The sequence below is a fragment of the Excalfactoria chinensis genome, chromosome 2 (assembly GCF_039878825.1).
Source record: "Excalfactoria chinensis isolate bCotChi1 chromosome 2, bCotChi1.hap2, whole genome shotgun sequence".
Lineage (NCBI taxonomy): Eukaryota > Metazoa > Chordata > Aves > Galliformes > Phasianidae > Excalfactoria > Excalfactoria chinensis.
The window spans coordinates 101839253-101857237 of NC_092826.1; positions in this window are offsets into that span (position 1 = coordinate 101839253).

Below are 17985 nucleotides of genomic sequence, written 5' to 3' on the forward strand. Positions count from 1 at the left end.
CAGTCAAGAAAAAGCATTGTGACAACACTGAACTTTTTAGTGGACAGTATTAATTTTGATTAAATTTCCTTGAAAGGCATTTTCTATTTTGAAACAAAGTATCTCAACATTCTCGCAGCATTCTTAACACTGGAGTATAAAGTCGCAATTTGTTTCAAAATTTATTTTCAATTTCAAGTTCACTAGAGACTGATTTAATACATTATCATGAACTTAAATATTTTTGAAACATTTCTATATAATCAAAATAAAATATTTCTATCGATCTTTTTTTTTTGTTTGTTTGTTTGTTTGTTTTTAGCTCAGAAATTTGTTTTATAATAGACTTCAAAATGTGTTTTCATTCTGCTTGGTTAAAAATAAATTATTATTTACTATTATAATTTCCTATAATATTCCAGTATTAACCAAGTATTGTACTATTTTTTTGTTTGTTTGTTTGTTCTGAAACAAAAGCAGTTGGTCTGGCTGTATTGACTGAACAAAAAAAGTCTGCATATTAACCTTAATGATCAAATTGAAGGGCTTCCACCAATTTAGCAGAATTTAATCAAATTATCTTTTCCAGTGTTTATATGTATGAGCCCTACCTAATTCAGCCATCAGATGTTAGCTTCATTAGCCATCATCTCTTTTGCTGAAGAAGGCTTAGTGATGTTTTTAAGGAGTGCTAGTAATGAAAAACTGAGCAGTACAGACAAGTTTAAAGAGCATCAAATACTGAAGATACACTATGGAAGGAGGCCTAAATGTATTGATTGTGAGAAAGGACACAAAAGGAGAAATGATGCATAATCAATTTCTTACCTAGAGAGGTGTCTCGCTCTAATTTATTGGAGGGAGAGGAGGTTCTTTGGTGTATGTACGCCCAGCGTGAGATAGCCTGCCCAGGGAGGTAGTGGAGTTGCCATCCCTGGCAGTGTTCATAAAGTGTCTGGATAGGGAGCTAGGAGAGATGGTTTAGTGGTTTTCTGTAGGTATGGTAAAGGGAGGACAGCTGAACTAGATGATCTTGTAGGTCCTTTCCAACCTTGTGATTCTATGATTCTATGAATGGCTCAAATGTTGGTCCAACCAGTTTATTACAAATCTTAATCAGGAACGTGGGGAAGGGGAGGACGGACAGTTTAGGGTGATGGGGAAAGGAAGGCAGGTGATAGAAAAGATAGAAAGAAGCAAAAATTGCATAAAGCAGGGATAGTCACCACCAGGATCCAGCAGAGGTCCAGTTGCAAGATGTTCTGATGGTCCAAGGCAAAAGCACAGGGGGAGAAAGAGCAGCAGCTGTGTGGGCAGCAAGTGGGTAGCAGGTGGAAGCCGCAGGGTAAGTCTGGGAGGAGGCAGCAGCACTTGGGTAGCAGGCCCAACAGAGTCTGTCAGTAAGCAGAACTTTCATAGTGAGGGATCTGATGGCAGACAACTTCTTGTTCTTCTTCAGCATGCAGGTCTCAGGTCATGAGGAATCTGTTGTCAGAAAACCCCAACTTCATGGTTGCTGCTCCATCTTTTTCCTCAGTATTTCCTGCCTATGTGACATCCCTGGGTGCACCCCCTGAGATGGACACCTGTCTTGAGATAAGCTAACACAAAAGACTGCTTCCTGGCCATTCATCTGCAGCTTCTCTCTCTCTTGTTGCCCCTGGACTTGTCCACCTAGTCCACCCCTCAGACAAAGGATTTCTCAACCCTGGACCAGAACTTGTTTGGACTTGTTCCTCAGCAAGCTTTGAGGCAGTGGCATAAAAGAATAATCTCTTACAAGAGGGAATAAGAAGCAATGCTCCAGTGGGTAGTATATACTTCTGAAAGAAGTTACTTCTCAGTGTCCAGATATTTCACTGAGGATGTCACTGATGTTCCAAGTATTGCTCTGCTGAGTCAAGATTTTTCCCCAAGGATTACAGTTTTTCAACATCTCTACAAATAACTATAAAGCAGGTTACTAAAATTTCTTTTGTAGAAGACTGAAGATTTGGTCTGCTATTTTTCCTTGTCTTCTACTGATAACATCTAGTATGGCATGAAGCTAGATATGCCCACTGGCCCCTGCACTCCAAAGAGGAATTGCTGGTACAAGTATCTAGGCTCTGGCACCTCAGAAATGACAATGAAATTGAAGATATGTGAGGTTACATCTACAGCTACTTCATGAATGCACAGTATGTCTCCAAGCTTTATGAAGCTTCAGGACAGCATGTCTTCTGTGTTCTGAGGCTCAAAATTCTCTCTTACAGATAAGGTAAGAGTTATTTTGATGTACCTGGTATGCACTTCACTTAGAGCTGATGAAAGGCAATTAGATCATAAAGGCCAATATTTCCCTTTGTTTGTATAATTGTTAAATGCACAGTTAGTTGCATTGAGAATAGGGCTGCCTGCAAATATCTAAGATCACCTCATCAAATCTCAGAATCATACTTTAGTCTCGGTGTTCTTCAAAGTGTTTTCAACCAATTCTCATAAATCTCTTCCAGGGTAAACAGCCCCAGGTTTCTCAGTCTTTCCTCACAAGGGAGATGCTTCAGGCCCCTAATCATCTTTGTTGCCCTACACAAAACTAATCATTCTTCGTCACCACCACTACTTTTTCTCCTACACTACACAAATTATATGTTCATCTGGTTATAAGAAAACTATTTACCTATTTTTTGAATTAGATTGAATTATGTGACATGTATTAGTTTTGTTGAATATTTTTTCATAGCACCTAGAAACTGCAAACAGTAGTAAGATAGATGTTAGATCCTCAGAACTGAATGGAACTGTACAGTTCTGAAGCAGGTTAAGTTCTACAAAAATCCCATTTTAAAAGTTTAAATCTCTACTAGATCTGAATATGAGAGCCAGTCATCCAGAGTTTTCTGATTTCTATTAAAATCACCACGTTCACCTGTTATCCCTTCTAAAAATGCAAACATTTGTCTCTTCCTCCTGACTTCCTTTTGTATAAAGTGGAAACAAAGGAATATATTTTCCTTTTTAGAGGAATAGATTTAGCTAACTGCAGTAATGGAACCTAAATTCATTTTACTCAAGCTCTCCACAGAATATGCCGAAGTAGTTCTCTACTTTCTAAAGATGGAGCTGAACTGCTAAGCTGAGGAACACACTCTACTCAATTACAGTCCTTCATATTTTACATTTTTGTCAATAAAAACTAAAATGCAGCTAGAGTGTGGAATTCTTTTCTGTATAGAGGGCCAACAAATGACTCATGCCTCAACAGCCTTCCAGAAGGGAGTGACGCCTCTGCAGACCACTCAGTGTTAATGGTTAAAAAATGAGGCGTTCAGAGTGTGTGTGTCAAATATGTAGGGGCAAATTCTTGACCCTCACTGAAAATCTTGCCTGGATAGAGAAAAAAACTGCCTTTGATGTAGGCAGTTTAATGTCCCAGAAATGGCAGATATTCTGATATTTTCTTCAGTTTTATTTAATTTCAATGTATCTTCCTTTGTAAAGCCTGCTTTCAATTGTTCTTTTTAGAAGATGTTCAGTGGCATGATTGTAAAATAGGCTCCAGCATCTCACTTAATAAATCAGTCAAAGACAAGACTGGTATGAGTTCTCATGGAATGTTCAATATATGTTTACAGTGACAGAAAATGTTTTTTCAAATTGTTGCCTTATTTTTAGCTAAGAAGATTACAAAATAGTATAGGGATTTTTTTCAGTTTTCCTCTCTGTTATTTAAAGTTACATTTTGGACCCCTTTTTAAAGTTCTTTTCATTTTTTTCAGGTAAAATGAAAGCAGAAAAAAAATCTTCCTCTGGTAGGACAGGCAGTTGTGGCTGAAATTGGACAAGTAAGGCTTGTTCACATTACTTCTTCCACCTTAATTCTGAAGATGTAAGAGAAAAATAAACATTAAAAATAGATATTCTATATTGGAACAATTCCCTAACAAGCAGTTACAGTTTAGCTTTCATATTACTTGAACTGTATTTGGGGTTAGAAAATGAAGCTAGACAGTAGTTAAGTTTCATCTGTTTTCCTGTGTGAGATGGATGATATGTAAGTACTCTTTCTCAGAGATATTAATATAGATGGCTCTTCTTCATCTTAAGTTTCAATTCTCTAGTACAAATTAACTGCAGTATTTGCATTTGAGTGACTTAGGTCAGGAACTTAAGTTGAAAAACAAATGAATCAACAAGGGAAACAAAAAAAGGAATGAATGAGTATCAGATTCAAAGGTTAGCAATACTACACTTTAGTCTAGTGTGTGGGCTTCTTTGGAATGGTCAACTGCAACATGTTGTCCTGTCTTGAAGCAAAAATATTTCTGATCCATGTCCTAACCTGGTCACCAACTGCTCTTCCTGAATAGAATTTCTGCCTTTGCAGTGAAGATGTTGTTTTGACCACTTGTGGAGGAGATGATTCACTGCAAAATGCCACTTAGGACTAATGATCGCCTGCAGCGTTACAGGGTTTTAACAAAAGCAAAGCAAAGAAAAAAAGAGCTGAATTAAAATCACACACTTCTTTTTTACTCTAAAATCTCTAGTTCTGTTGTTGTATGGTTGTTATATTTGCTTTTCTTAAGAAATGATGTTAGTTCAAAAAAGTCGCATGGAAGATAAAGCAACTTGCTAAAAGAGTTTTTTAATGGGATGCTTTGAGTTTTATAACTGATCTTCCCCTTACAGTCCTCAGCGGTTTGAGAATTGGGCTCTAAGTTGTCTTTTCACAATGATTTTGTTTTTGTAAATTAATGATCTAAGTGATTTATTATTCTGTTCTTCCACCGCTGCTTTATTTCAGTTGTTCTTTGTTTTTCTGCTTAATTTCTATAAATTACTGTACAGTTTCCCATAAGGTATAATTAAGCAGAATTGCTAAAGTTTTAATTATTGTGTATTATAGATGTTGAAAGCAACATTAGCACTTAGCTTTTAAAAATGTGATAGTATATTTATAAGAGAGCATTTATAAACACATTTACATATAGTTAAGATGAAAAAGGTATTTGAATTGTAGTCATTAGCATTTCTTCAAACATATGGCATACCAGCAGAGGCCATGGGCCATGCCTTCATTAACTGAACAGTGTTTCATCAGTATCTCAGCTTCCTGCTGTGCCACCCTGTGGCGTACCCTTCTGTCCCTGAGGTTTCAGTGACAAGGGACAATATGTCCCCAAGGTGAAAATCTGGGAAATAACGCAGATTAGCCCTTAGAGGAGTTCTTATGATTATTTAATCATGCTTTGGAAAGAAATACACAGTACCACAAAAGAAGAGCATTAAAAATCCTACAAGCCTACAATTTTCAGTGTTGCAGGGCATGATGGTCTCTTCAATGTACCAGCAATATAAATGCACTGGATCAGGACAGGATTGCTGCCCTTTATAAGGCTGATATGTTTCAAATTTGTTCATATAATGGGCAAAACCTACATTGGTACTAATAGGTATCATGGGTCCATTATCATTCATTGGCTATAATATTCAGGCAGTGGATCAGGATTTAACTTAACCATAGCACATGCAACCATTTAATTTTGTTCCCTAATAACATATGAAAAAGGAATAAAAATACTCATATAAATGTCACAGGCATATTTTATTTGGGCATTTCTTAGAAACATGACAGGTATAGACAACTGTTTTAACACATTAAGTTTTCTCATGCTTTACCTGTCATAGCCACATGATATTATTTGCTAAAAGAAAACCAGCAGAATCTACTTGAAAAGTACTTAGCAGGACTGTAAAAACAACAAACACAATTTGTTTAACAATATGAAATTTTAAAAGTAATGTCAGTTTCTTTCTTTCTTTTTTTTTTTTTTCAGAGCTATTTTTCCAGTATCTTCCAAGTTAACTTTTCCTTATTATTGTGACAACTGAGAGTGGGAAATATCATTGAAGTCAGAAATCACTATTTAAAATATTTCTGCAGTTTGTTCTGGATATAGGTCTTCACTCTTACATTTATACCTATTTTATTTAAGTAGTGTTAGAGAATCATAGAATATTCTGAGCTGAAGGAGACCCACAAGGATCATCAAGTCCAATTCCTGGCTCCACAATGGACCACTCAAAATCAAACCATATGTCTAAGAGCATTAGAGTTTTATGGATGTCAGTGAGTGCACTCCCTTTGGAATCTAGACAACAAAGCCTCTTCTTTGATAAAGTGGTGGCAAATATCAAGCAGAGTTAAAATATTTAAAGTATATTTATAAAATCAGCTATTGCAAAAAATCTTTTTTCATATTAAAAACATGTTGTGCTACAAAATGACATATTCTTGCACCTATAGAAAAAGGCACTTTTCAACATGCTATTAGGTAGAGAAATATAAAATCGAATACAACTTAACAAACGGCAGATGGAGAAAATATAGATTTATAAAGCAGAAGCTGATTCAAATCCTTATCAATCAAAACTAATAAAATGCATATGTTATTAAATATTTTCTCACAGTTTTGATCATGCCTAGGTGTAATTATGAGTGAAGGTTTATAAACATGTTTGTAGATAGTGTTTAAACTGGTGTCAGTCCATTTGTGCCTTCATTCTTTATATAAAAGAGGAATCTGAAATTTTTTCAGTATGGTACCCACTATTAATCAATGGTTCAATGGAAAGCTCTCATTAGCTTTAACCCTCCGACCGTGACATTAGTCTGCTCATCACTGCAATCATTAGTAAAATGAAAAACAATCAACTAGGGTATCTATATTCTAATAATATTAATGCTTTCACTCTATTACACACAAATGTCAGATGTGACAAAAATCACTGAACTTCAAATATATACATAACAGATTTTGATGTATATAAAGCACCAGTTTTTGTTGTTCTCACTCAACAGCGAAATTAAAGATACAGTGCCAAGGGGACCCATACCATTTGCAATCTGTAGCATTTCCAATGTATTTCCAACAATATTGTAAATATTTATGGAGTTTTATAAAGACTCTATGCTTCCTTCTGTTTGTGATGCATCAACAAGACTCAGTAGGATATCATAGGCAGATATTTACTTCTGGGAATTCCCTTTTGGACTCTTTTTGGTTGAAAACCGCTTCATGACATACAGTACCGCAAATCCCCAGAAATGTACCATGCTATTATTGCCAGCTGAGTTCTTCCAAGTAAAGATGACATCAGCCATCTGTCACGTTATACTAATCCTAGGAAAGAAAGCCAAGCAAAAAGAAAATAAATACCTTTCAATTCTATTAGCCAAATACTTGTATTAAATATGTATATGTATATATTAAAATCTCACCAGTGAAGCTAATTATTATAAGTGAATAATTATTTCTGAGTAAACTATATACCTAGAATGTATTTTTTACCTACTTAAAGCAAATTACTCCATGAACATATGTTTGAAGTGCTGCTCTCCAGCTATGTATTGGTAGATAAAGAAATGTGCCACCAAGCACTGATTTTCTTCTGGGTCCACTTGCTAAGCTCTTCCAGGTACCAAACAGCTGTGTGACTGTTCTGCACTTCTCTACTGAAGTAGATGAAATCTTTGTAGGACCTATCAAATAAAAAAGTGCATTTGCAACCATGAACAGTGCCACTGATTACTAAAGATAGTGTCCAAATTAGCAATAGCATCATAATGAGATGTTTTAAAACTTGAATAGCGTCAGCTACCTTCTTCCCCAGAGAACAGGGGGTTGACGGTGAGGAAGACCTTTAAGTAAGCTGCAAAACTGATTTGTGGGGAGACTAATTCTGAGGGCCTTACTTCTTTTTCATGGACACTTTTTACTTTGTAGTAAAAATGTAATGTTTTAAAGAAGAGGACTTAGTCTAGATCACCTACTGCAGGCAGAGGGTAGAAACTTTAGTAATCAGTTTATTTTTTTTTCAGCCATGTTAATGGCCTCTATTCTATGTACATAACATGTTTCTTCCCTCTCAAACAAATAAAAAACAATGTAAATACACTTACAGCATGTGTAAGTAACATAAGGTCAAGTTCGCAAAAATGAGCTTGTTTTTACTGTTGAACTAAAGCTCCCTGCAGCCACATGAAGGATAATTTAGCTGATAGCTTCTTAGTAAGAGAAATTTTAAAGTTGCATGAGAGAGAAATATTTGGCTGCTTCATCATGTGATGTCATTAATTCAGAAGAAAACTACCATCACTCAGGAATTCTTTCTTCATATTATCTAAAGATGAGAGTGTCTGAATTGTTTTGAAGAAACAGTAGCTTTGAATGGATGCTGAATATCTGAGAAGTTCATACATATGGAAACAGGTAATTATTTCAGGGTGACTTCCATCCCCTCCCCCTCCCCCAGCTATGTAATATGTTTCCCTGAGACTGATATACCTTAAAAACTTCTTTTTCCAGTGCTTTTGATATGAGATCCAAAACAGGGAAAAATATATTGAACGTACTGGTATTAACTTTCGGTTTCTCCAGATCGTCTTATTTGTCTTGATGTAAATGGGATTTTCCAATTTCAACTGTTAAATCAATTCCAAATTCCCATTCACCCAATCAGAGACTTAAAAACATTCTATGTCTTTAGAAGCACTAAGATTTCTACTTTTTAATAGACTCTGGCGGCATCTCTAACACTGACAGACAAAACTTACTTCATGGGGCAATTAACACTATAAAATTCTTAACATTTTCAGATTCTGTATCTATAATAATAAGAATAAAAAAACAAACAAACAAACAAAAAAACCAACACCACTTTTTTGTACATAATGAGCCCCTACTTTAGCAGAGTTCCAAAGGCATTTCTCTTGGTAGGGTTGCCTGAGCACTTTTATGGAATAATATGGGATCAAAAATTTATAGTTCTATGGATTTTGTCCCATGAGGGCTTTTCTCCTTCTGTTCATCTTGAAACTAAGCCTAAAATAATTTCCATTTGCTTCTATTGCTATAAAAATTCTCACCTTCCCCTAGTTTTTAATAACAAGGACTTCTGAGAGGATCAAAGTGATTTTCTGTTCATCTTATTTGAGAAGTTAAGGCTAGAGCAAGGTACTAACTAAGACACATGTTCTAGAGTCATCCCATTGAATTCAAATGGCCGTTTTTTTCTGTTTTGTAATTCTGTTGTTCCTTAGTTGAAAACAAACAAAGAAAAAATAAAAAAATCCATCAATCTTTATTGAAAATAGTTTCATAAAAAACGACTCAGTTTTAAAGTCTTCCATAAAATATAAATGCCCTCACAGTCTTGCAGAAACAAACAGGTTTCCTTACTGTCTCATGAAACACTAACATGATGATTGCTGATGATACACCTGAAAAATACCCACCCGGATTCTGTGGTGATGAAGGTAAAAATTATAGCAAGCTATAGCCAGTCCATTCCTCCAAGGAATCATATATTGTCTGCAGGAGTATTATATAAACACACATCTGCTGATAATCCAACTTAATTTTTCCCCAGGAGTAGGAAATGTGGAGAAAAGGGAAACATACTGCGCTGCCATCTCTTTCCCCTTGCCTTCTGTTCCAAAAATATGCAGGAGAGATATATGCAGAGCCTCTGATCATTTCAAGGCAGTGAATTTCTTGCCATTATCAGGTTAAGATATTACTTAATAAACAGTAACAGCGGGACTGTATTTAATTTCTTTATTCTTTCTATAATTTTGAAGTGGAAGCAGCAGAGGGAGGAACTGCAGGAGTTACTTTTGTCTGAATTGTTTGTGAGATTATAAAATCAGAAAAAGATCAACCGATCTTGAGAGACAATAACTGTTCCAGGAATGAAAAATCTTGCATATATCCCATTCTGTGTATCAGTCATAGTAAAAGAATCACAGACAATAGAAATACTCAGGTTGGAAAAGACCTTAAAGATCATAAAGTCCAACCACAACCTAACCATACTTCCCTAATTCTAACAACCCACTGCTAAATCATGTCCCTGATTTATTTATTTTGGAATAATTTCTACAACTAATTTCTTTATTGGAAGATGAAGGACTACCTGGATTACCACCACTGTCAAACAACATCATTGTACAATGACACTATAAAACAAGATGTGATATTTAAAATAGAGTTTTCACGACTTCAGCTTATTTACAGCAACTCAGAATTCGGAAACATTTGAAGTCTACCACCTGCAATGTAATGTTTCTTTATTGAATGTAGAAGCAGAGGAAAAAAAGGCCTAACTTTTATTAAAGATAAATCAAATTAAAATTAAAATTCTTTGATTTGCAAATAAAATTGATTCCATATTTTAAGTAACAAAATAATATTTTTCTCTAGATTTTCTTTTCTTTTTTTTTTTTTTTTGTCTCCGCTTACTAATGAGGAAAAATTTAAAGATTAGAGATTTTTACCCTGTCTTTTCTCCCTGAGGAGAGATTTAATTTAAACAGAGTTAAGATAAAATAATAATTTTTTTCTTCAGTAATATTTACATATCTTTGCTGAGAAAATATAAAAGCTATTTCACTAATTGTAGAATGATCTTTCTCTGTTTTAAAGTATGTACATTCAGCTGCATCTATGGTATTTACATATATTTTGGTACGCAAAATATTTGGCATGGTAGATGTTATGCATCTTCTAAAACATGCAAATACGTCTGTAGATCAGATTGTGTTAACTATTCCAGGAATTTCTCATAAGGCAGAATATAAAGATTTTTTCTTTCGTTGTTTTTGTTTTGTTTTTGTTTTTGCTTCCTTATGTCCAGAACACTGAAAATCTTGAGTTGCTCCTTTTTAAATTATCTTGATGAGAACTGCATCAAGAGAGATGCATCTCAGAGACTGCATCCTGAGAATGGCTTTCCCATCCTCATGTACCATGACAGCACCTGTCTTCATCTGCTGCAAATATTTCTCACTAAATAAGTCCATACTTGAAGGAATTCAGTATCTGTGTGAAAACAGCTGCTGGGTTTGGTCCCAAAGAAAACAAACTGAGGTATGTGAGGAAAGACTGACATATTTTGATCATTTTGAAAATAGTTATTTCCTCAGGTCAGTAGAAGGATTTATATCCTGAGTCTGCCTAGATTCCATGCTGTTGATGATACATGTTCAAATGGGTATGAGATAAAATAACTAAAGCTCTTCATTAACTAAACAGAAGGCTGGTGACAGAATTTCATAAAACCCATTCAGGTGACATGGGAATGGTGATCTTTATCTTCCTAGCTTCCAGTTGTACTTTTTCTTTTTAAGCCATTCTAGTAGAAAAATCTAGAAGTCTAGTTTAGTGCAAAGGGCAAAAGATATTCCAGGTATTCTATTGGTAAAGGAAATGCAAGCTGTCATTGTGGGTATGAACAATATCAAAGGGAAAGAAAAAATATTTTTTTTATTTGCTTTATAATTGTCTATAAAGTAATCAAAATTAAGAATGAAGTGATAAAAATGTGTATTAATGAACTTATTTAGAGAGTTGAGAAAAGAAACCATGGGATAGATACTGGGAAAAAAATAAAAGGAGCCTTAAACAACTGAGTAGAAGGAAGCAGACACCACTTTAGTGTGAATTTGACTATTTACTCATTAGGAGGCACTCACATACTAGAAAGTCTCACTGGACAGATAAATAGCAACATGAAAATATATACTGCTGCATAAATTTAAGAGGAAAGAAGACATTACTGAAACGTGAATTTCTATATTGAATAATTTACTTTGTCATCATAAATGTAATGCTATATTGCCTTGGAGTAAAACTACTGGAGAGATATGTTGGTAAAGCCCAGTCCCAAGAGAAAAAATGATGAAAAGCCTGAATTAAATTTATGATTTTTTTTTTCCTTAGGTTTTTTTTTTTTTTTTTTTTTTTTTGGTTCTCCTGAATTTCTTATTAGTTTTACACTGTCATAGGTGTTTTTTGGAACTTTCTTCCTCTTTACTCAGCTTAATGAATGAATATAACTTTTCACCAAAATTATAACAGTAGGAAAAGTTTGTAAGGCCATAAGCAACAGGAAGAAAATATCCATTCCTGTAACAGGTCTGTGATGAATTTTGACATTTGTGGATTTTTGAAAGCAGAAGTCAATTGACTCTTATCCTATACAGAGACTGTTTAATTTAAGCAGCTCTTGACTACTGAAGCTTTGATGATATCACATTCCTGTGCACTTATTATCTGAAGTTACATTAAAAAAGTTCACTGGAGAAATAGGGAAAAATTAAAACATTAGAATCCTTTTAATTATAGAACTTAGAGAACTCAATGTTTTGTGTGTCCAACACTTTCTGTTTGCTGTGTCTTTAATCAGTTCATAAAATAACAAAAATCATGTTTACTCATTTTCCTACTCATTTTCCATACCAGTTCCTTTGCTAACAAGAGTAATTGAATAAGCACGTGATCTGTCTTGTGGTTGCCAATGTAAATGCATTATTTTATAGCTACATCCTGGTATATACAAAGAAAACAATAAAACTTTGTTTCTGAGTTTCAGAAAGAACAACAATTTTTTCTTCATATTGAAATTACACTCACCTAAAACTTGTCTCAACTTAAATGCAGTGTGTTCCATGGCAGACTGACTGTGTAGCTGATCTGCAAGAAACTGTTAGGGAGTTTTTTGTGTGAGTGAAGGAATATATCATTATTTTTCTAATTTGATTTTGATTTCAATTATTGCTTTTTTGTGGGTGTTGTATTTATTTCCAGACATATGGCATTTCATTGTATGTGAAAGTAGGTTCTGGTCAAAAACCTTTCCTGAGCTATTTGGATGAAAATAGCAAATAGGGCTTTTCTGTTTGAGATGACGGAGGAGTTTTAATTTCATTCATGGTTAATCGGACTATTTGTCTTGATTGTCAACAAAGCACTATGCTTATTCTAAATATGAAGGGAGCCTTTTTTCAAAATGTTCCTCCATAGCTTGCACTCATTGGTTTTCTCTAGGCTAAAAACATGTAGGATACAATAATACTGCACAGTTAGCTCTAAAATATCTCTTTTAATTTTCCCAAATGAAAGAAAAAGTGTTGAGGATTGCTTTTGATAAATGCAGTGTACTTACATACTGTAAAATAAAATATAATTCTTTGTATGTAATCATATAACAGCATATATTAAAAATGTATTTCTTTAGAACAGAGAAAAAAAAACCACTAAAATTATCTGCATATTTTAAGACATAAAGGTGTTCTTATTTTATTTTTTTTTTCAGCATCTGAAGGAGCTACCTTCATGAAGGTCATTCTCTTGTAGGGATTTTTAAAAAGTATCTTTTTACATTTTGCATACATGAACAAGAGGATTAAAATATGTAATTCAGCTTTAAGGTAGGGAATCATGTAAGAAGTTGTTTTATAATTGAGTGCTGAAGGACAGTGAAATAGTTCTTACAGATAGATAACACTTAAAAGTGAATTCATTCTAACCTTCATATACTAGTCTTAACTTTCTAAAGTCTTTAATTTTGAGAGGATGTTTTTAAGAAGATGTAGTCTTCTGACATCTTTACTATTTAACTTTTGCTTAGCATCTTGTTTTGATTTTGCTATTATATATATAATTTTACAGATTCTTAGTAGGGAAAGTTACTGTCTTTGAAAGTTGAAAATTATGTAGCATTGTTTTTGTTTTTGTTGTTGTTGTTGTTTGTTTTTGTTTTTCTTTTCTAAAAGTGCAAAAATAATCCCAAACACTGCAAGTGTCAGAAAATGAAATACGTTTTATTATTGCAAAGAGAAACATGTTAGAGTGATTTGATGATAAATGATGTTGATTTGACAGGATTCTCGGCCATTTAAATATACCTTCCTCATCTGAACACTATTTTTATACAAGAGTGTTCATCTTTGTTCAGCTTTCTTTGCAATGGAAAATTAATTGCTGTTACTTCAGTGGAAATAATGCTGGTTTAAGACTTAGCAGTTTGGAAAGAACTGCATAGTGAGGAAAGGTTATAGAGATGCATGCAACACGAATGCTTGGGGTTATCAGCAGGCAGTGACTTTTGCGAGTTAGTGATGTGTCTGCCTTTCCTATTTGTACATGCCAAGAGCTGCTGATTCAGTGAAAAATGGATTTCTGCTCTAGAAAACAGGTGAATACTTCTGTGCTTGTCTTATCACAGGTAAGACTCCTTGAGAGACAGGGCAAACTGAAAGTGTTTGTATTTGATATCTATTCCCAAGGAACAGCGCTATTGAGTAAAAATAAGCAGGCCAGGTAAGCAGTAAGTTGTAATTAAGAACAACCCTCCCATATAATAGATTGTTTAACTTTATGGGAAAATCTACAAAATAGAGAATACAGGACATTTTGTCTTTTGTCTTTAGGACAAAAATGCTAAGCATTAAAGAAAAAGGGATTGAGAAAGAGTCTAGTGCATGTTTCTTACTTAGGACTGATAAAGGAATATACTAACTAAATGGCCAGTGAGGCTCCTTGTGATTCTTTTTTCTTGGTTCTGGAATCAGCAAACCCTACTAAGAATATGAATCAGATCGTACAAAATTAGTAAGAAGCCTTTTGGTTTACTCTCTAGTGACTGAAAGGCAGAGCAACTAAAAAGTCCATTCCTTTTATTTGCTTGGGTAAAAGCAGCTTTAAAAAAAAATTGTCAGAAAAGAGAACAGTTGTATAAAAGTTTGGCAAGCATTTTGCTTGAAACATTTGCTATATCCTGCTTATGAAGAAAATCAAGTCTTTGTACATATCTACTGTGAACATGTTACCAACAGAAGGACATCAGAACAAAACAATATCTTTAAAAATAAAAAATGTGTATTTCTCTATATATTTCTTAGTAAAATAATGTCATACACTACTTAATATTGTACTGAAGTGTTAAGTATGATCTGCAATGGTATGATAGATATGTCCTTCTTCTTTCCTTTGTTCCATTTTTGTTATAGCTGACCAGATGCTTCAAGTAATTATATGTCTAACACAGACAAGTTACACTGATAAACGGGTGATCTTATCACTCTGACTCTAAAGGACCGTCAAGACATCGGTTGATAGATTGGAGCTAAATTCAAAAAAGGAAAAAGAAAAAAAAAAAAAAAAGTAGAAAGAAAGAAAGAAAATTCTGTCCTGTGTAATTTATAAACCCGGACATTTGGTATTAATCTACTTTCTACAAAATGAACTAATTCCAACTTTCGGAAAGATGTCCACATTAAACAGAGAGATACTCTGTGGGAGCCACAATGCACTGCTACAGCCAACTTGGGTTCAAGTCCAAATGCTAAAATGTTCCTTATCCAGCTAAAAGGGAGAGTTTTTAATAAATTCTGTAACATTTTCCTACAATAATTTCCACATGTACTTTTTGTAAGTATAAACATTAGCTGTTGCTATGCTCTGATTTTATTTTAACCTGAACTGTATTTACCATACCTAAGGATAATTCACATGGAGCAAAGAGCCCTAATATTTGTATTTTAGAATAAATATTATGAATATCTCTCTCAGGGGAAGAAAATGTTTAGATAACCTGCCTTTCACACAGAAAAACTGGCTGCTGAACCTTCAAGTCAGCAATTCTTCACTATCTTTCTAACTGAGAGACAGTACTACATATGAAAATTCAGTGCCTCCTGGCCATACTTAAGAAAACCTATTTCTTTGTAAAAGAAGGAGAACTTATGGATGCTGTAAATAAATTATGATTGCCAAAGATCAGAGGAATTCTTACAGAAGACCAAAGCAACTTAAGCTCATTCTTTGATACAAATCTTTAATAATTCAACACAGTGGTAATTTTGGTATTGCTAGAATTCCAAACAATTGATCTGGTCTCTAGGTTGATAGTAGATGATTAACAATTGTTTTAATTGTTAGCAGCTGATCTCTGCAGAAGTCATAATTTGCAATGTTTAATTTAAGCAATAATATATAATAATTCTAAGCGGCCCTGGAAACCTCTGTGAAAACATCACAATGCTCATTTGATGAGGATATGCAGTTTACGACTTTAACAAATGTTTTGTACTCAGATGTCAAAGGCAATCATCACTCTGATGTACCCTTAAAAAAATACCATGTTGGATAACTATAATGCATATATTCTCATTGAGAGAAGTCTCATCCACTTTAGAAACACAAAAATTTTGCTTGTGTGTTAGTGGAGATTCACAGTGAAATTTTCACTTTTCATAAGAAATGCAGAATATGGAACAGGGACACTGATTTCTGCTATACAGGATGACTTCTTTTCTTTTATGCTTACCTTACAGGTCTCATCATTGAGTCTGCTGTGTTGGAGAGAATTCCTGTCATGTACCTCACACATTTGCAACCCCAGTACCATTCATGCCAGTGCGCAGAGCACAGCTGGCCCCTTGTAATGGAGCAGTACATGGCATTTTACAAAACCACTAGTGAGCGCTTCCTAAAGGGTTCAGAGACCAGGGAGCATCCTTCATCCCCCTGAAATCTATTTTCAGTGCTTTGACATCATCCTGTCCTCTGCGATTGAGCTCAGATAAACTCAAAACTATTCTCATGCAATCACCCTGTCATGCGTGTGTCTATATCTTAAGATCAGCCAGGATTGCCTCATATATTGGAAGCTCAGCATGTCATGTGTGTGAGGTGAGTAAAGAATTTGAAGCGATCGAGCTTTCATGTAAGAACTCAATAGCAGTACTCAATTCAGAGGGCTATTAAGCAAAATGTTGAACCAGGGAAGTCAGTTCCACTTAACAATATGATTATCCTTTGATAATGTTATTTTTCTGTTTTTGTTGTTGTTGTTGTTTTTTCTTTCCTCAGTTGATGTAAAAACCATAATTCTACTGAAGCCAGCAGAGTACTTGACTTGTAGTAGCTGAAGTTCTGGCCCTAAGGTTATGACATTATGCCTCTACTAAAACATGTTTCTGTTTTTCATTTAGTCACCTAATGCTAATGATAGTCTGCTTTTTCTGAATAACTAACACTAACATGTAGGTAAAAGCACTTTTAATAAAAATACTCAAATTCTCATTGCTTGCTTAAAAAAAAAGAAAAAAAAGAAAAAAAAAGAAAAGAAGGAAAGAAAGAAAAGAGAGAGAAAGAAAGAAAGAAAAAATAAATAAAGGAAGAGAAAAGGAAAGAATGAAGGAAAGGAAGTACAAACAGTAATAAGCTGGCAAAATAGTGAAGTTCCAGATGTACATTAGTTTATTTTCAGGCAGAGTCAGTTAGCATATTTCTGCTCTGGCATGTGCATTCATCTTCTGAACAGGGTGGAAATTCAACATAATGAGCACCTGATCATCCATTACTAATGAGCCAGATATGCCCTGTTATTTAATTTGCTCTTTCATAATTTCATACACTATATATTGCGCTTAACACTATACCAATCAGTCTAATGGAGAAAGCTCGTCTTCATCCTTTTCTCTGTCCCTGCTATTAAACGGATTTAGAAAAAGAAATGTAGTCTATTATTCAAAGATGGTTTCTAAGATGGTTCACAACAGGTTAATGAATGATATCTCTTATTAGACCAATCATATTAATAACAGAGCAGAGCACATGAGGGTCATAGTGCTAATTGCATAGGAGGTCCAGCCAGAAGGCATCTTTATCTTAGGATTCAAGACGCACCAAGTTTGACTAATCACCCACAGCGTGTTTGCAATTAAAATAACACTGTATTAACCCTGCCAATGTGAGGTATCAATATTTTATGTGTGGCTTGACAGTTCTAAGCTGAACATTTGTGGTGCTTGATATCGTGCTCTCATAGAAAGCTTGCAGCTCATTCCCTGCTTTAGACTGCAACAGAGGAAGGAAGTTACACAGGGAAAAATTCAAAGGAGATTTTTCTGTAGAAATTTCATCTTTTTCTTTTATTTTTCAGGAAGGTATTAAAATCATCATCAAAAAAAAAAAAAAAAAAAAGAATTTTTCAACGTATGCTGCTTTATTCATCAGAATACGAAATCCAGGCTGTTTTGAGTGTTGAATGCAATCACATTAAAATCAATGGAAGGATTCCTCTGATTCCAGTAGTTTTTATTTGCACTCTGAATTGAGGGAAATGGAAATAAATATTTTATTTTAGTATGAATGTCAGACAAAAAAGTTC